Genomic DNA, 20,548 nt, shown 5'->3' with positions numbered 1-20,548 from the left:
GGGGCCATGGATAAGGGTTGAGTTTTCTAATCTGTATTCGCTGCAAACATCTGAGATCTTTCATCTTCCCAGTGGTAGAGGCTGTGATGGGTCTACTGCTCCCTTTGTTTTGTGTTTTTCTCTTTCTTTACTGGGTTTTCTTAAACACTAGAAGGCTACACATTTGGATTTTAAATTGCAAGCTGCATTCGAAGAATCTCTCCTTAACACAACTCTGTTCACTTCCATCTCTCTGTGCAAACTGCATGGCCCTTGCCGGAGCTCTTTTCTCCCATTATGTCTTGCTAAAAGCAACCAAGAGCAGTCAACCCACTGTAATATTCTCAGTTTATCCAAACAGTTCCCTTCGAGGGGGTAGATAAGCAGATGATTTCTTCTCTATGACAGTTCAAGTGACAATTTTACCAAATACTTTAGCCATGGAATAACAAGGTCAACAGCTTTCCAGTCTGCCCAAGAATCTTGCCTATCATGTGTATGTCATAAAGTTCAATCACTATTAAGAGGAATCAGACCTTTGTAAGGTACAGAAAGCCTGTCAAGTCTTACCTTTCATAGAATTCTGTTCCAATGATGTGGCTGTATCACCTAAGTGCCCATAAGCACCAGAGTTTGCTATCACATGCTCAAGGACCCCTGTTCACCAATAGAGTTAATCAAGACAAAGGTAACTGTCCAAAGCTTCTCATCAGCAAGGAAACCAACAGAACAGAGGCACTTAGCAGCTGTCTACTTTCCTTTCTATTCCCCGGCTTTTGTGAGGCCAATACAGAGGACAAACCCTAATCTTGTGCAATTCCCACACATGAACTGTGCTGGTTTGGACTAATGCAGGTTTCTTTTATCTTTCCTGGCTTTGAGGAGACATCGAATTTTCTTCTGGATGAGCTCTGTGGCTCTGCATAGCCAGCAGGCTTAGGCGTCAGGCCCAGAGCACCCTGGAGGCCACATGTGGCTTCATCTGGACAAATACTTTAAAACAAATTCCCTGGCTTTTCTTCAGAGTTATAGAGATGACAGGCAAGTGCCACCCACGTAGTAAGACGGTGTCCAGCACTAACCTGAGGGCCTTCTAGGGTATGGGTAGTATAAACAAGTGAGATGGGTGAGTTAAGCCTGAAATTATAACATTATCATAGAATTTGGATCACCATCTTACTATAGCATTGAACTGCTGTAGTTCTTTTGTAACGCATCTAAAGTTTTTTTTTTTTTTTATCACTTTGACACACCCTTTGGAGAATTAAAATACGGTAGTAAAGCCTAAAAGACTCCGTTTCTTCTAAGTATATTTTATAAAATAAAAAGTAAAATAAAGAATGTGCCAAGATTCTAAGTGTTCAAAATTTCTAATTACTTTAGTATGAGCCTGGAAATTGATGGAAACTGACCCTTATGCTTTTAAAACTTTAAATAAAATGGAGAATTCTAAAAAAGTAAAATGTAAGCCAAGGGCTTTAAGCAGAATATGCTCTTTGTAAAAGACGCATTATTCTATCAGCATTTACTCTTATGTTTCTAGTATTATCTCATAAGTTTAAGTATATTTTAAGTAATAACCTGGCATTGATTCATCATCTGGTATTTGAGGATTTTTTTTAGACTTTAAATGTCATGTAAATTCAATTCAATTCAGTTATAATGAGTCTTTAGATTGATACTTTATTATTGTAATCATTTTAATACACACATTGAGACCAATTTTCTGAAAAATGTTAGATTTTAAAACTATTTTAATTTGTTAGATTCTTTCACAGCTCACATCAGAATTCATGTGTGCTAGATAGTTTATTCAAATGTTTAAGAGAAAAATAAATCTAAAATTATTATATTTGCTAACTAGTATTTTTCTGGGGGTCTTATGTTGTATGATCTTTCACTCCACTCCCACCTCACATATCGAACTTCTGCTTTTTTTAAATGTTTATTTGTTTGTTTGTTTATTTATTTATTTATTTATTTATTTATTTAGGGCCAGACTGCATGGGGAAGGGTTAGAGAGAGAGAGGGAGAGAGAGAATCCCAGTGCAGAGCCTGATGTGGGGCCCGATCCCACAAACCATGAGATCAGGTTATCATGATCTGAGCTGAACTCAAGAGTCAGATGCTTAACCAACGGCCACCCAGGTGCCCCTGAACTTCTGCTTTTCTACCGCGTATTCTCAAGATCAGATTTTCCTTATTCATCCTTCTCCCATGCCCATATCTCATTAAACCTATCATCATAGATACATCATTTTACATACCATTAAGAAAAAAAACCTTAACATACTGTCACAATGCTTTCTTATCACTCAGAATTTTTGTTTAATAGGAAAAGAACCCTTTTCAACTTAAGATGCATATTTCTCCATGTAGTCTTATGTGAAATAGAAAGATCAAGGTTAAGGTAACCCTAAAATGTCTTTGCATTCAGAGCTGCACTCCAATCCAGCTCATTTTGGAAGCATCCAGAACTGTAACCCCATTGTACACTTCCCATTGCTCACGGAACCCTATGAAGCTGCTTACGTGGTGCCCTCTTTTTCAGGATAAATTCTTATGAACCATGCTGTAAGAATCCTCTCTGATATTGGTTAGCACAGCTGCCAGCTGAGAGTTGGGGTGATGCCCTTCTGGGAAATTAGAGCAGAATATAAAAGCAATGGGCACTAAGGTGCCTATTTTGATGGTCTGTTTATCAAACCTGGTTTGATCATTGGATGTGCAAAATTTTTTCCTTGTATTACAGTTCGTATCCTTTCCCTCTAACGTCAGTCTAGTAAATCCACAATCTGTTGGATTTGACTCCCAACTGATGCTCAATTGATGTAGCTCAGACATTTGTGTGGAAATTTACTACAGTGACTCCTCTTCCATCTAATAGGGAAAAAGTTTTGTTCCTATGGTAACTGTTTCAGAGCAACGCATACTTACTATACTTCTAAAATATGCAGCCCATCCTTATGGGAGTACACATCATCTTGAAAGATTTTTTACCCCTTCAACAAACATTGATTTTTTTTTTCCTTTTCACCTGATTTCAGAATAACATAAAGCTTTGTTTGTAAGAACTGCTAAGGAAGAGCTTCAGGAAATAAGAACTATGGATGAGACTGGCCCCTGGCAGCTGTCGTGTGAGAGCAGAAACACAGTCCTCAAGTGATTTCTGGGAACCCACGACCAGTCCCTCCATAGCTGTATTTCTACCAGACTCTTCCTATTTTCCATGCATCATCATGTTTGCTGTGTTTGGGATGTTGCTATGCAAAACGATATAAAAGAGTGGATTTTTTTTCCTGAGGCAATTAAGTTTAGCAAATGCTACTTTAGCATGATGCAAAAGTTCCTTAGAAAAATTTTAGAACTCCTTGGGGAATGATCTAAGAATGTTCATGATAAGAAAGGATAAATTTCAATAATGGCCTAAAATGTCATTCTGCATGATAAAATTCATCAGTTCCAGGGGCTTTGTGACAACTGACATCACTTAAGCCACAGTTTTCAAAAGGGTTCTAATTGTATTTTGCAAACAAAAGGTCCTTGCCATCTTTTTCTTCAAATTTATTGGCCTCTATCAATTTTTCCCTTTAAAAATTATATACTACAATCCTGTTATAGCCAAAAAATAAAAAATAAAAAAAAGAAGGGAAGAAAGAAAGAAAGGAAGAAAGAAAGAAAACACCAAAACTACAACTTACAGCATTTGTTAGAAAAGTTTGCATCATGGGGTGCCTGGATGGCTTCAGTCAGTCAAACTGACTCTTGGTTTCGGCTCAGGTCATGATCTCACGGTTTGTGAGTTCGAGCTCCACATCAGGCTCTGTGCTTACAGCACAGAGCTTGCTTGGGATTCTCTCTCTCTCTCTCTCTCTCTCTCTCTCTCTCTCTCTCAAAATAAATAAACATTAAAGAAAAACTTTTAAAAAAGTGTGCATCATGGTCTCCTTTTCATTTTATCTTTCTTTTGTGGGTGTGGGTGTGAATCGTTTTCAGAGCTCACTCACAGAAAGAGGGGTGTGGATTCTGTAGTTCTGTGATAGAACATGTAAAAGAGGAGTCATAAAGCATGTTCATAGTATCTTAAGCCTGTAACCCACCCCCCCATCCTCAGCAAACATGGCATATGGACTCTATAATAGTGACTCTTCATAACTAGAGGGGCAGCATGAACTTACCCAAGGTTTGGCAGCATCATCATGCTGCTTATAAAGAAGCCAAAATACAAGGGTTGGGAGAGTAGAGAGTGAGTGCTTCTACATGATCCAACTTTGGGGCCTCCATAGACAGCAGTGCTTATGTGCAAGTCAACCCAGAGTAAGATACAGAATTCCTAGGTAGATACTATGGGTTTCCAGACATCCTGCCTGCCCTCATCGACATGCTACAGTACTGGAAAAGTCTTATCAGGTCCTCTGGAATTAGATTATCCAAATAGGTAGAAAGGCCCCAATGGAAGGAGTCAGAGGGCACATAAGGGAGTAGGGGCAGTGCACGGACCGAAAAAAAAGCCATGGGCATGCAGTAATATTGTCAAGGCAGGTCTAGGGGGCAGGACCCTGGGGGAGCTTGGACCGCAAAGGATATTGTGAAGGACAGTGGCTGCTTGATGAGTGAGGGAGTGTCAACACCTGTAAGAGGAGATTGCTGAAAGACCTAGAAGCCTTTCCTTCTTGCTAAGTTTGCCTTGCAAGACACTAAATTGGTGTCATCTCATACCTTGTGGGCAGGAGTGCCTCAGCATGACTAGGCTTACATTTTTTTTTTTTTCCTTGTTCATCAGCCCTGGAAAGGATTGTTGTTAGGGAGAAAGCAAACAGAATTCTTCTTCTTGGGCCTAGGAAAACCTCACTTCCTGTATCGAGATCAGAAGGAAGAAGCAATGGTACAGCGAACATCTTACTTGCTGATAGGCTTTTAAAAAATCTACCAGGTAATGACATTTCCTACCATTATTTTCCAGTCCTTTGGTGTCCAATGATGATTTTGTTGATAACCAGAAACACCAGAAGCCTAGACTGTGGAAATCTGTTAAAATATTCTTTAAAAATTATGCATTGCGTTACTACATTTCCTTTTATTTTTAAGATGAGTAACTTCTTAAAAAAATTTTTTTAATGCTTATTTATTTTTAGAGAGGGAGAGGGAGAGGGTAAGTGGGGGAGGGGAAGAGAGAGAGAGAGAGAGAGAGAGAGAGGAAGATACAGAATCTGCAGCAGGCTCCAGGCTCTGAGCTGTCAGCGCAGAGCCTAATTTGGAGCTCGAACCCACAAACGGTGAGATCATGACCTGAGCTGAAATCGAGAGTTGGACACCTAACTGACTGAGCCACCCAGGAACCCCGAAGATGACCAATTTCTTTCAGTGTTGGGTGTGTTAGGCCAAAACTATTTGGTCAAAATAAATACATATCTATACTTTTTACACACATATATACATATAGGTGTCACCACTGTCCAAGTAAGGGCATAAAGAAAGGTCAGGATCACGGTGAGACTACCGGAAAGTCTCTTGTAGAATTTCTATTCAAGGATATAAATATTGAATCAAGCAAAGAATCATGCAATGAGAAATACTAGGGCTTAACTGAATGAGAAAAAAAAAAAATACAATTTGTCAGCTTTCCTGCCCTACCTCCATGGTGAGTATTCAGCTCATTTGGAGGGACATTCTCATTTGTGAGAGCCAAAGCTTTTCATCATTTCTGGGCATGGCATCCATTAAGAGCAGGCCAGGCGGTGCCAGCTGCGTGTGCTGAAAGAAATCACACGGTTTCATTATGTAGAGTAATGACAGAAGAAAGGACAGTCTGGACCAGCTGGATCCATCTCTGCCACTCTCTCAGTGTGTGTGAACACACACATGCTCACACATGCACATGCTACAGAAAAAGAAGGCTCTGAAGCTCTGAACTTGTGGAGGCAGAAATTGAACCTGGTACTCACGGAGTCTAAAATCTCGTGATCTTGGGGCGTCTGGGTGGCTTAGTGGGTTATGCCTCCGGCTTCGGGTCAGGTCATGATTTCACAGTTGGTGAGCTCAAGCCCCACGCAGGGCTCGCTGCTGTTAGCATGGACCCCGCTTTGGATCCTCTCTCTCTGCCCCTCCCCTGCTCATGATCTCTCTCTCTCAAAGATAAACATTAAAATAATTTTAAAAAGTACAATCTTGTGGTCTGTTATGATGAGCAAAGCAGTGGGTCTTGCTCATAGTGGGGACTAAATCTGTTTACTAAATTAAAGAAAAAATAACTGAATTGTTCTATAACTTTTTGAAGCCACAAATAGCCAATAAAATGATAAACAGAGACATTGCCACATTTTCTTCTCCGTGACAGTAATAATATCAAACATCTACAGTAGTTACAGCATCTGTATTGTTCTAAGTGCTTGACTTAAATAAACTCACTCAGCCTTCATAAAAACCTTATGATGTAAGTTTGATTATCACCCTCTCTTACCAATAGGGAAACTGAGGCGTAGATAGGTGGTTAGGTAATTGTCCAAGATCCCACCATTAATGGTTGGTTCTGGAAGGGTTGATATGAGAGTGTGGATGTCCATAAATAAAGGTATATATTCGAGCAACTGAAGGAGGCTAACTGAAGGACATCTTACAAAGCTTTCACTTCATCTCGAGCATTCTTCCCGTACCATATTCCATTGACTTCAATGCCTACGGATGCAGAGTGGCACCTTCTAACAGAGCAAGATTGCAGAATGGAAAAGGCATTCGGGAACCGGGCTGGCAGCAGGGGCTGCTCAATTGACACTGGAAAGTGACTCAGAGGAAGATGTTTTGGGTGTCTAGAAAAAACCCTAGAACACTGGGAGAAAGGATGAAAGGAAACCGGCCAGGGGGGTGGGGGGAGGCGGCAGGCATGGGATCAGGAAGGGGTGTTATGGTCCCAGAGAATGTCAGCACTGCTTTCAAATTCATTGAGAACGTTGCACACACTACATGTAACGGGGTCTTTCCTTGATTAGCCGTGTTACTGTTAAGGTCTTTTCACATACTTTATTTTTTTTAAAATGTTTTTATTTGAATATAGTTCACATACAACGTTACGTTAGTTTCAGGTGTACAACACAGTGATTCGACATCTCCACACATTATGCGATGCTCACTACAACTGCAGCTACCGTGTGTCACCCTTACGGTGTCATTGCAATATCATTGGTATGTTTGCACATATTTCATTTTTCTTCTCCAATTACAAGGGTGACATACATGCAAATTGCATAAAAGACACGTTCAAGTTTCTTTTGCTATTTTCTAGACATCCCTGGGGGGGGGGGTTCATTCATACTCCCTTGGGAGTGTGTTTGAAACTTATTCTGGAGAAAGAACGGTGAATCTGCATGTATTCTGTAAACCGTTTATCTGAAGGTTCTGATCACTAGGAGTTCGGGCACCTTCCAGTTGATACAATTCCCACTAAATGCAAGAAAGGAGACTAGGTTTCAGATGGTCGGGTGGCTGAGGAATTAGTTTCTTCATTTTGTATCTGGTATGTTCACATATAAAGCCATTAAATGCAGCAAACGTATACGCCCATGACTTGCCAGTGGGCATGCAGCTCATTAGTGAAGGAGGAAGAAGATGAGGAAGATTCATTAGTGAATGAGGAAGAAGGGTTGTTCCAGAAGAAAACCCAAAATGTACAAGGTAGGGCAGTAGCAATAATTAGAACTTATCTAGACGGGTCTGAGCACCTCTCGGTGAAAGTATCCTGACCACCTGTCAGGAACCTGCCCCATCCTAGATTAATTTCACAGAGAACTTAATTGTTTATATGCGTAGACATCTAAGCACTTGGCAATTTAATGAAACCACTTCAAGTAGTGATAAATTGAAAGACCACTCTTTTAATTTTTTGGAAACATGTGAACTTGGTTTTCTAAAAACCTGCAAGGTGGTGGTGATCTTTCCATAGTGCTGGGACTCAGCACTGGGGCTAAGCAAGTATGCGAGGGCTGTGGCTCCAAAGAGCCTGGGCGTGTACAAGGAATAGACACAGCAGAGGGAAAGGAACGGGAGGGAGGAAAATGAGAGTAACGTGAATGACAGTGATCACGATGCTAATGTAACCATCACAACAATCCCATCAGTAAACCATGGTAATTCTCATTTTTCACTGGGAGGAACGGAGTCTTGGGCTCATGAGTCCCAAGGTCAACGTAAATTGGCAGAGGCAGGGCAAGGCTTCAGAGCTGTGACTCCTGATTCCAGGTTTGCCTGTGAGAACACGTGGGCTCACCCATGCAGGGGCTTGTTCAGCATAGCCTGCACAGCTCTATATTAAAGACAGGGGTAAGAAAAGAAGATCACTTCCAGATTGTGCTGTAAGCCTTGTGAATTCAAATAATTAGTACTTTGGGAGTGTCTGGTGGCTCAGTCGGTTAAGCCTCTGGCTCTTGGTTTTGGCTCAGGTCACGATCTTGCACTTCATGAGTTTGAGCCCCGCATTGGGCTCTGCACTGACAGCCCAGAGCCTACTTAGGATTCTCTCTCTCCCTCTCTCTCTTCCCCTACTCTGTTTGCTCTCTCTCAAAATAAATACATAAGTTTTAAAAAGTTAAAATATTAGTACTTTGGGGGCACCTGGGTGGCTTAGTTAGTTAAGCATCTGACTCCTGATTTCTGCTCAGGTCGTGATCCTGAGGTTCGTGAGGTCAAGTCCCGCGTAGGGCTCTGCGCTGGTGGTGTGGAGCCTGCTTGGGATTCTCTCTCTCCCTCTCCTTCTGCCCCTCTCCTGCTTGTGCATGCAGGCTTTCTTGTTCTGTCTTTCTCAAAAATAAATAAATAAGCTTAAAAACATTAATACTTTGGACAGTCTTGAGTGTATGGGTCATCCTCCCCCTGAGACTCATCTTTCTTTATATTAAATGGAAAGAATTTTTTTAAACTTTTTTAATGTTTATTTTTGAGAGAGAGAGAGAGAGAGACAGACAGAGTTCAAGAAGCACAAACTGCGAGATCATGACCTGAGCCTAAGTTGGATGCTTAACCAACTGAGCCACCCAGGTGCCCCTCAAGTGGAAAGCATCTTAATGAACCTTAGGGCTCTATTAATATTATAAACTCAAATTCCTATTTTGAAGGACTAGGAGAAAATGAAAACTGATCGAGTCAATGAGAAAAATTGTAGAAACCAAGTTTTGGTTTTGCTTTTTGGCCCAAACTTTGATGTGTTTCTCTGTGTTGGAGACATAGTCAGTGTTTTCTTGATGTCTGGTTGTGTTTCTCTATTCCAGGAAGCATGAAAGAGAAAAAACTCTCCCTCAAACTTTTCTCACATTATGCCACAGCCAAGAGGGCTATTAACATCCATGGGTCTGTTGGCTATCGGCTACCCATTTTCCTTTACCTCTTCAAAATAGAGTAGGAGACAGTTGAGGCCAGTATAAGAGCAGTTCTTCTAGGACATTCCTCACCGGGAACAATTGGGCTCCCACCTGCTGGGAGGGGTGTTTGTTACTCTCTGGAAATATTTTTAACTACTACAACTGGGACTGCTACATCCTACACGATGAAGACTGATTCCTCCTCAATGTCAATATTGCTAACGTTGAGAAACCCTGGTCTAAGTCCAGATAAAATGCATGAGAGTTGACCCACTAGGACACTGCCACTGGTGGAATCTTTTAGGCCTTCAAACCTAAGGAATCTCATTGCAGTGGAGTTGCCTAGAGCTTTCTGACAGGTGGAGAAGGAACATCTTTCCTGCATTCGCCATTAGTTTTCAAAGTTCATCGAATGAGTTTAGATAATTACTTCTACCATCTCCTTTCTGGTTTTCTCATTACACTAAAGTAACCTGGCTTTTGAGAAATTTCGCTACTCTGTTGTACATCGCTTTTCGTAGTCTGATTGTAAAGCCAGAGTTTCCCTCATATATATATATATATGAAGGAGAAAATGTGGAAGAAGATTTGGAGAAACTTTTCCAAAAATGTCCCATCTCTCTAAGAATGGGAGAAATCATTGAAAACTTATGTTTTAGGTTTTCTGTATTAATACAAAGAGGGTTTCTAAACAAATGCCCAAATGACAACTTCTGTACCAATTCTCAACATTTATCATTTTTAAGAGTCTACTATTTTTAAAAACAATGCAATCCAGGGGCACCTGGGTGGCTCAATCGGTTAAGTGTCTGACTCTGGCTCAGGTCATGATCTTGCAGTTCCTGAGTTCGAGCCCCTCATCGGACTCTGTGTTGACAGCTCAGAGCCTGGAGCCTGCTTCAATTTCTGTGTCTCCCCGTCTCTCTACCCTCACCCCCTGCCTCAAAGATAAATAAACATTAGAAAAAATGCAATCCAGTTGATTAGACCACTGCACCAGACCCAGGATATGTGCCTAAATCAAGAACTTAGAAACACAGATTACTTTTAAGACTTAAAAAAATAGTGAAAAAGAAGGCAAAAAGGTCCCAGATAACAAACAAGTCATAACATACAAGGTAACACGACGTGGCTGTCAAGGTGAAAAGGTAATGAGTACAGAGTTCAGGTGTGACATTTATCACATTGAAGACTGTCTACACCACTTAAGATTTGGCAGAATCCCCAGACGGTCAGAAAAGCCTGACTCACTTATCTCTCCTTCCTGTACTCTCTGTAAAAGGTGACCTGGGTGTATATTTTGTGGCCAAATGTGTGGAACGCACTGAGGAATCTGGGCTTGAAAGGCCAGTGACGTCAATCCTAGGTTGAGAAGGAAATTATTTCTCAGGTAAGCATTTGGCCTTTAGCGTACAAACTAGATTCTTCTAATCTCCAATTCCTTGGAATGGCCCTAAGTTAAAGGTGTGTTAAAATGTTTCACCTTTGTGACTTTGAGGACTGGTTGGCATTTCTGTGTTTCGTATGAACTGAAGAGAACCTGAAGGTTATTTCTCCAGCCAGGAACAAAGTCTGATAATGTCCATGTTGGTCTGAGCTTCGAGTTTAAGAGGCTCCTGATCGTTTGGCTGAGCCAAGAAATAGTGGAGAATTTGGGGTAAAGTGAGGACCAAACCAAGAAAGCCACTGGCCGCAGTAACTGAATAGCATCTCAAATGGCCTACAAAAACAGAGCTCTGCTTCACCCAAGTACTAAATGCAAATGCCCACTTCTGCACCAAGGGACACCTTTTCACTCTGAGACCTTCCCAGTTGTTCCTTACAGAAACACTGTGAAAAGTGGTGAAGATTTTTTTTTTTTTAAATTAAGTAGGCTCCACACCCGACATGGGGCTTGAGCTCACAACCCTGAGATCAAGAGTCGCATGCTCTACTGACTGAGCCAGTCAGGCATCCCTAAATGATTTTTTAATTTGGTCCATTTATACTTATTCTTTAGATATAAACTATAGATATTGAGATTAGTGATGCATTTATGTTTGAGAAAAGCTTATTCGAAGTATATTAATACACTTCGAAGTTCACTTTTACTGTTATCCTTCATATTCCAAAGATTAAAATCATTAAATCAAGCTAATTGTTTTCTTTCTAATGTAAAATTTAAAAATATAAAAAATAAGCTTCTTAATTAAGAATCCATCATTCTTGGTGCTCATTAAACAGAAGCTTTTCCTGTAGGTTATTTTTGCTTCACACACACACACACACACACACACACACGCACACACACACAATACATATGAAGAACAAATTGATAACACAGTTTTGAAGGAAAATGTTAGCTCATTTACATGAAGAAACTTTTAAAGATTGTAGGTTTATTAATTCAAAACTCTTCAACTGATCCATTTATTAATGTAGAAGTTCCAGTGACTAGAAATTCCATTTAAAATTATTCTATTTTGATAATAGATGAAATGTCCTAGGCACTCCTGAGGTACTCAGTATTTTGAATACCTTATTTTATCCAAGCTTCACAATGACGTTAAGAAGTAGGAACTAACATTATCTTCAATGAACAGATGCAGAAACTAAGGCAAAGAAGTTAAGAAACTTGCCCAAGGTCAGCCGGTAGGTGGTGAGGTATGATTTTAAAGCTGACTTTGCTTGACTGGGAGCCAAAAGCCTGAAACAGAGCACCATAAACTTTTCATTAGTCTAGGTATTACTTTATGGACTATGGCAATAAAAGCACCTTGTTTTAAAGTAATCTTTAGTTAAAAATTAATCACAAATTCAAACTGACTTTTCTCATTAGTTCTCATTGCTAAGCTTCTAATATATGTTAACTAACACCTTTTCCTCAAACCTCAAAGAGTTTTTGCAGTAAAATTTTACTCAATTTCAGTTAAAAATTGTATAAAGCTTACTATAATTTTTTTCCATCGAAGAGAGACATTAATATTGGAAGCTAAATTTAGCAATATATGTCAAGAGCCTTAAAATATTTATACCTTCTAACTTAGAAACTCCATTTCTGGAGAATTTATCCTCCAGAAATTGTTAAAATGCATATAAATGTTTTATTACAAACATATTTATTTGTATATACTTATGAAATCAAAATTTGGAAGTGATAAAAACATATTGGAGAATGGCTAAATAAATGTTGGCATTGCCGTTTCAAGTGATGTTTACACAGCATTTGTTAGACCGTGGAAAAATACTTGTGTTATGTGTTTATTTTGCTTCGAGTGTAAAACAGAGAAGTGAAGTGTAGAAATACAGAGCAAGCATTTAGCCACAACTATGTCAGATACTTTCTAGAGTCACAAATTGGAAGACCCCAGAACATGTTTAAAATGCCTTCATGTTTTACTTCTATTCTTCCAAATGTTCTGATTTAAAATTACTTGCACGTACTAAATTTGAAATGGAAAAATATATTTGAATATTCTTTTTAAAAAGCTACAGGTCGGGGCGCCTGGGTGGTGCAGTCGGTTAAGCGTCCGACTTCAGCCAGGTCACGATCTCGCGGTCCGTGAGTTCGAGCCCCGCGTCAGGCTCTGGGCTGATGGCTCAGAGCCTGGAGCCTGTTTCCGATTCTGTGGCTCCCTCTCTCTCTGCCCCTCCCCCGTTCATGCTCTGTCTCTCTCTGTCCCAAAAATAAATAAACGTTGAAAAAAAAATAAATAAATAAAAATAAAAAAAAAATAAAAAATAAAAAAATAAAAAGCTACAGGTCAGCAAGACGGCAGACTGGGAGGTCTCTTGCTCATAACCCCCACAACGACAATAATTTGGCAGATATCCTGGGATACAAACGCCTCTGCGGAAGCTCTGGATCCAGGCTGGAGGTTATGAAGCCCTGGTGGAGCCCAAGACCATTTGGAGAAAGCGGGCCGACACCCACAGGGCGGACCCAACAGCCACGTACCTGGCTACAGACCCAGAAACAGCCCTGAGGACTTGCTACAGCCCTGTTTGGGGCTCGTCCTGCCACCAGCGCCATGCCAAGGGACACGGGAAGAGTCACACCCTCTGGGAATCAGATTCAGCTTGCCATGAATCCTACAGGTACAGCTGAGGCAGTGAGTATAGTAAAGAGATTCCTAGTGAGAAAACAAAAAGAACTCAGTGCCTTCAAGTACAAACCACAGGACTACTAATGTGAGTGCTGCAGTAGATGTCCATTGTCCTGGATACGGTAGAGACCTCCTCGGAAATACCAAGAGCCCGGCATGCCCACACCCAGCGTAACTTGCTATATCCCATGCCAACTTTGCTTACTGGTTCATCTGGATAGTCTCTATGCTGGCAATGTCAAAAACAATTGTCTTTGAAACCCACCACACTACCGTTAAGAGAGACCAAAGGGAATCGATGCGGTGAGATGGCGTTCTCTTTTCGCTACTCAGAAAGTTGATCTTGTTCACAAGCTGCGGGGAAGAAAGAAGGCATGAATGGGGGTGGGGTAAGTTCCTTGTCTTCTAGGACTATGCAGAGTTTCGTGTCAACTTGAAAGGCAGTACAGAAAGGCAGCCTTGCGAAAGACCTCAGCCATGTCTACTTAAGTTTTTATTGCATATTTTAAAAAAGAAAAACATAGCAATAAATAGTTTGAAAACAATGCTGTATTGAAATACTTCGTTCTTTCAGTGTATCTTTAAGACCACATAAAACCTCTTACTGAGAGATAATATTAAACGTATCAATTTGGGGGCACCTGGGTGACTCAGTCGGTTGTGCTTCCAACTTCAGCTCAGGTCATGATCTCGTGGATTGTGGGTTTGAGCCCCCAGTCAGGCTCTGTGCTGACAGCTCCGAGCCTGGAGCCTGCTTCGGATTCTGTGTCTCCCCGTCTCTCCTCCCCTCCCCTGCTTGCGCTCTGTCTCTCTCTGTCTCTCAAAAATAAATAAATCTTGGGGCACCTGGGTGGCGCAGTCGGTTAAGCGTCCGACTTCAGCCAGGTCACGATCTCGCGGTCCGTGAGTTCGAGCCCCGCGTCAGGCTCTGGGCTGATGGTTCAGAGCCTGGAGCCTGTTTCCGATTCTGTGTCTCCCTCTCTCTCTGCCCCTCCCCTGTTCATGCTCTGTCTCTCTCTGTCCCAAAAATAAATAAACGTTGAAAAAAAAAATTTTTTTTTAAAAAAATTAAAAAAAAAATAAATAAATCTTCAAAAAAAATTTTAAAGCATGAATTTAAATATTTCGTGATAGTGTAATTTTAAAAACCTTTTATAAAACACCCCTGCTAAGGTTTCCATGGTCAAAAAGTTAGGGAAACACTGCATTTTGCTAAAGTCTTCTTGAATATTGACAGTACGTGTTGGCATATTACAAGCTCTGAGAAGTTCCACAAGATAGAAGTGTGTTTAACTTTACTTGTCTCATTATTTCTCCAGCCTAATGAATTACAACCTCATCTTTTTCAAATATAAAGACAAGCGACACAAAACACACCTTGGGAGGTATTGCTCTAGGTACGCCAGTGTCCAATCTCTTTTTCTTTCTCAGTCTCCTCCCTCCCATGAGAGAGCTCCAGGCCTCAAGCCACACCTCCCCAACCTCTTTCCCAAGCTCCCCCTACTTCCTTTCTAAAATACAATCCAGAAACTGGCGATAACTGGAGTAGTTCCTGGGATCTTGCCCGTGAGTATAAGACATCTATGCTGATCAGAAGAGGGTCTACGTACAGTTAAGAGAATAAACAGCTTGGTTCCGATTCCAGGTGGTCTTCAGCCTCCCCACATGAGCCAAAGTTTAAGGAGATCTCCTTGGTCTGGGGTTTTTTATTTATTTATTTTTATTTTTTTGAAGTGGACTTCTTTTCATCAGAAACTCAGCACTGGCTGAGGCACCAATTAATTTTGCATAAACTGCCACGGCACCATCAGATGCTAATCCGTTCATTCATAACCACAAGGTATTGTGTTAGGGTCATGTACATGACTTGTGCCTCCAGCCCTGTGGATTTATTTAGTGCTTAGCCTCCAGTTCCTGCAGCTGTGTCCTTTCAATGACTGCTTTATGGTGGCCAAGAGAGTTGAGGTCGGCTGCCAGGACTCTGAGATCTGGAAGGACACATGGACACATTATTCTTTTACTCTGAAGCTATCCGATTCCTGTTCCGGTCAGATGGGGAGACAGTGGGAGAATATCTCTGAGGCAGCCCAGCACTTAGTGTTGATGATATTACTCATGCCTGACATTATTGCAAAAAAAAGCAGGCTTAAATCTACCCACAGTGGGTTCTTCCATGGAAGGTTAATTACTAATGAAAGTGTAATCATACAAAACATAATTCTGAATGTAGCTCCTGGCTTTCTTTGTAAGAACTACTATGGAGCCATTATTTCCTTTACTCTAAGACTACACATTGGATCCAGTCTGCTTCAAACAAGAGGCCATGAAAGAGGGCTTACTATGCTAATTGAATACTAATGAAGCTCTTGCTTAAGTTGTTTTGTGTTACGATTATTTGCAACTATATTTCTTCTGGATTTATGTAAAGGGGAAAAATACGGCAAAGGTAGCAAGATTCTTAACTTAGCCTGAGTATTTGGGAGAAAGTATCTTGCCACTTTTTCTTCTGTTCTTGCAACGTTTATAAAGGGTTTTGTGCAGCACGAAGGAAAAGCAAAATATCATCATCATTATTACTGGCCTTTGGCCACAGTGGATTTCATCCACATTCTAACCAGTGACTCTGTGACTAACAATCTGAGTCACTAAGTTTCATATGTTTATGTATTTCAACACAATTCCCAGGCTGAGAGCTTTTTTTTTTTTTTTTAATTTATTTTCATGTTTCAGGGCTCAGAAGAAATAAATGCCATTCTGTATTTTTGAATCCAGGGTTACTGAGCGACAGACTCTAAAGCAACTCAGTATAAGGATTGAATTGCTCCTTCCGTAACAGATTAGTATTGGCAAAAGTTTAAAAACCACCAAAGTGTCAAAAAATCAGTATGTACTTTTAGGACAAAAGTCTTCTAGCCTAGTGGAGAATTCAGGTGCCTATAAATATTTGTGTGTTTACCATGGTAGCGGTACAAGATAATCTCAGAATTTAAAATGCAGGGAACATACAACTAAAAGGTGATACAGAGAATGACAGGCAAACTCAAGTTTGGTCACTGGTTGTTAACTTCGCAAAGATGTACCTCTTTAATCTTACAGCTCCTTCAAGGAAATACCAGAAAATGGACAGTCCGAGCTAAAAATACCCTTTTTGTGTGGAAAATTCCATTATTTTAATAATTTTCTCATTCCCTTATCCATTCGCACACCAGCCCCAACTTCTCCGGATTGGTCATGTCACACCCCTCTTAAAAAAGCAAGTACCTTGCCATTTCCAGATCAACCGACTTTACAAGCATTTGCTCATACATTTTCACAGCATCTCAGATCAATGACACCTTACAGGCTCATAAGATTTGTCTAAGATTCTCTTCATGTCATCTTAGGTTAATCTCATCATTATATGCAATAGAGCAAATGATGCATCGCCCTCTCCTATAGATGAGCATATTAAGGCATATTATATTGATGTCATTGGCTCAGCCTCACTGGCTAAGATCATATGGATTGTTAGTAAAAAAATAGAATCTTATTCCAAAGCTCTTCCACTCGACATGCAGCAGAAATTTGAGATTTAAAAAGAATTTTTGCCTCTAAATTCTCATAATGCAAGATTGAGAATTAAGCCTGGACGGATGAGCTGTTATTCTTGGATATCGGTCCTTGCAATTACTATTTATGATATCACACATTGTATCTTATTACATTAAGGCTGTCCAAAGTACCAAAGTATAATTAGATCACACAAAATGTTATCAAAATATAACAAGATAATAAATTCACTTTTTGAAATGATTTGTTAAAAAAAATGGTACATTTAAAAACCGGAAGAAAGAAATCTAACCAGTTTGTGTCAACTTTTATATTGCTTATTATAATTTCTCCCAAGTTCTTCCTGGAAAGTTCATTAATCAATTATATTTGAAATCTCATCCTCTTCTTTTCTAGTCCCTTTCACTTTAAGTCAATGCAATACATCCTGGAATACTCTTGATTTGCAATACCCAAGTCTGGAAACCACTAACCACATGTGGCCATTGAAAACTTTATATGTGGCTACTTCAAACTGAGATGTGCTGTAAGCATAACATACACACTGGAGTTCAAATATTATGAAAAAGTGAATAAACATGTCGCAATAAAGGTTGAAGTGATGTTTTTTCTATTGATTTAAATAAAATGACTTGTTAAAATTAAAAAAACAATGATTTGTTCCTCATGCCTCAAAAAAATAATTTGGTCTTCTTAGAATAGTCCTATACAGGTCTATACAGCAAGTTCTTGAGCGTACATTCATAAGGTTCCTGTTGTCATTCAAGCAAGTTATATTTTTTTCACTGTGATCCTCTTTGGTTTTACATCTGAATTAATGGTCTTTGTAAGGAAAGATTTATGGACAGTTTTTCTTCCATCTTCCACAGTGTCTGAGCTGGGCTCAGAGTTGTTCCTTCTTGAGTTCTGTCTAGCAGCTACACCTCTCATTTGTTTTGAGGTTCTTGCCCCTAATCTGGCCCCTGCACCCACACTGAGCCTCTTATGGGTGAATTTGATTTGGACTTTGCAGCAGTAAGAGACAAAGTGGGATATTTTAAAGCATTCTTGGAGAACCACCTGCATTACATTCATCTGACAGCCTTGGTAAGCATGGATTCCCACCCACGGCTTCTCCAGATAACTTGCTTGGTGGCGGTGGGGGCGCTGGGGGCCGGGGGGGGGGCGGAGAAAGCGGGGGAGTGCTGGCGTGAAATTGCCTTAACTTGCTCCCCAAGGGAGTGTTGTGAACCCTGAAGTTTGACCACACCTTAATGATAGTACTTTTCAGTTTCCTGAAAGGTTGGTTGTGTAGATACTTCCTGGGTTTGGTTTTCGACAATGCCAATGCAAGGTAGACTTTCACCTTTGGGAAAAGAGGTGAGAGGCACACTATAAAAAACGGCCCTGAACCAGGACCGCTGACAAGTACTGAGCGGAAAATGTTTACCCATGCGCTAGGAAAAGGTATCACCCAGTTCATAGGGGCCAGTGGGCAAGCCTGGTGCCCAGTCTTGGGGACCCAGGGTGCTGTCTTCCTTCCTCTGCGCTGGCATCTGGGAAAGCCTAACAAACAGTGCTCAGCACGGCCACGTCTGAATGACTAATAGTTTTCCAACCTAGAGCGACATCAACTGATTATTATTTTCCCCTCAAACCAGGCAAAATCAGCATTCCTCTCCCTGCCGTGTGCCAGAACCCGAGCATGAGCAAAATAGTCTTTTGGAGAGAGAGGGCTGAGTCTGAGAACTGTGTCCAGCTCAGGGCTTCAAACCCAAAGAGGGGCTGCAAAGCACGCGACGGGACTGCAGAGACCAGGGGAATGAATACATATATGCAAGGAAAGCGGAGACTCCGAGGAATGGACAAAGAACCGGCACATTCGGTTGTGGGGAGGCAGGGATTAGGGGTTCAATTAACAAAAGATTCATAAAAGAGGCTGTCGAATCTGAGAGCGATTGCTGTTAACCGCAAGCCGAGAGCGTTAGAATCTGATCAGATGGTCTCACAAAAGTGGCAAAGTGGATAATCTGTCAAGAATCTCTCTTTTCCGCATGAATGCGGCGAAGGAAAGACCCTACTTGGAATTCCAGATCCCAAACTTTGGGCTCTGGCCGGGGTGAAAACAATCACAGGGCTCTTGCAAACTCCGGGCTTGGCGGTTCGAGGATTTAAAAACACACATTTGGGTGACGGATTCGCTTGGGATGAAGAGCGCGTAAAAAATTAGCAGGAACGATTCAACGACATTGTTCGCCTGAAAGCTGGGACCGCAGCCTTGGGGAGGCGGGGGCCACGAGAACACTTTCTCTTCCTGTAAAATTCCAGCCGCGGGCAGCCGGGTCCGCCCGAGTCCCAGCGGGGAGCAGGCGGCGGGGCTCCGGGGCTCGCAGACGGGCGGCGGCCGCGAGGGACGCGCCCCGGGCCCGCGCTCAGGTGGAGCGCGCGCGGCTCCGCAGCTGCGCCCCGTGCCGCCGCCCTGCGCTCCCCGCCGCCGCCCGCGCCCCGGGACCCGCCGGGGAGGGGCCGGGCGGGGGGGACGCGGCGGCCGAGGCGCTGGAGCCGCGCCAGACGCGGGGTCCGCGGCGCGCGGTCCTTCTCCGCCGGCTGGCCCGGGGCGGGGCGGCCTCGTCCCCGTCCCCAGCCGGGTCCCTAGTCCCATCCCCCTCCCAGCCCTCGGCTCTCCCAGATCCTTCCCCCGCGCCCTTCTTTCCTTCCCGCTTTCCCCGGGAGAAACATGGCCGGGAGCAGCGAGGAGGCGCCAGACTACGGGCGAGGCGTCGTGGTAAATGCAAACTCCCGATTTCTGGGCTGAGTCGTGCGCTCCCCGCTCTCTCCCCTCCCCTCCCCTCCCCTCCCCTTCCTTCTTGGCTCCCTCCTTTTAGATTAAATGCTTGAAATGCATTCGGGTGAAATGCAAGCGGGCCACGGCTTTGTTCTCCCGTCCCGGCTCGGATCGCTTCCATACTCTCCTCCCAGCCTCCCCTCCCCGCGCCCGACCTGACCCCACACTTAACAGCCCTTCACCCCGCGTTCTCAGTGTCCCCCCTCCGCGTCCCCTCCCCTCCACCCCCCAACTCGGGCCAGGAATCCAATACTCTAGCGCTAAGGCTGTGCGGTGCCGGGTTCCCACTCCTGCTAGCCACCAGGAGTCACCTTTGGGAGCAGGGCGGGTCTGTGAAGACCCCCGCGTGCTGCTCTTGTGGGCCCCCTTCCCTTTGTGCTTCCTCCTGACCCTTCCACGGCAGGCTTTAGGTTTTGTTTTCCAAAAGGATACTGAGGATTCTCGAGGGCAGCTAGGAAATAAAGTAGCTCAAATGGACGGAATTTGAACTTTGAAACGTGGGGTGGGACGCTGGGGTCTTTGCAGGAGCTTGACACAGGCTAGTGCCTCTGGAGCGTCAGTTGCCTTGTCTACAAACGGGAGACAGGGCATGCTGGACCTTTGAGCGAATTGGAGAGGTTGTATGCAAAATATCTATCTAGTAGTGTGTCCGTATGGGAGGATGTGGGATGATGGGTTCCCAGACTAGAGCCTCTTTATGCCTGGGAATCCCTCAAAAAGTCCATCAGAGGGTACCCATCTCTCAGTGCCCTGGAATCAAATCT

This window comes from Lynx rufus, unplaced genomic scaffold, assembly GCF_022079265.1.
Source record: "Lynx rufus isolate CCGP_SWC_20201006 ecotype Redwood Valley unplaced genomic scaffold, mLynRuf1.p SCAF_7, whole genome shotgun sequence".
NCBI classification, from domain to species: Eukaryota; Metazoa; Chordata; class Mammalia; order Carnivora; family Felidae; genus Lynx; species Lynx rufus.
This window is presented reverse-complemented; position numbering follows the sequence as displayed.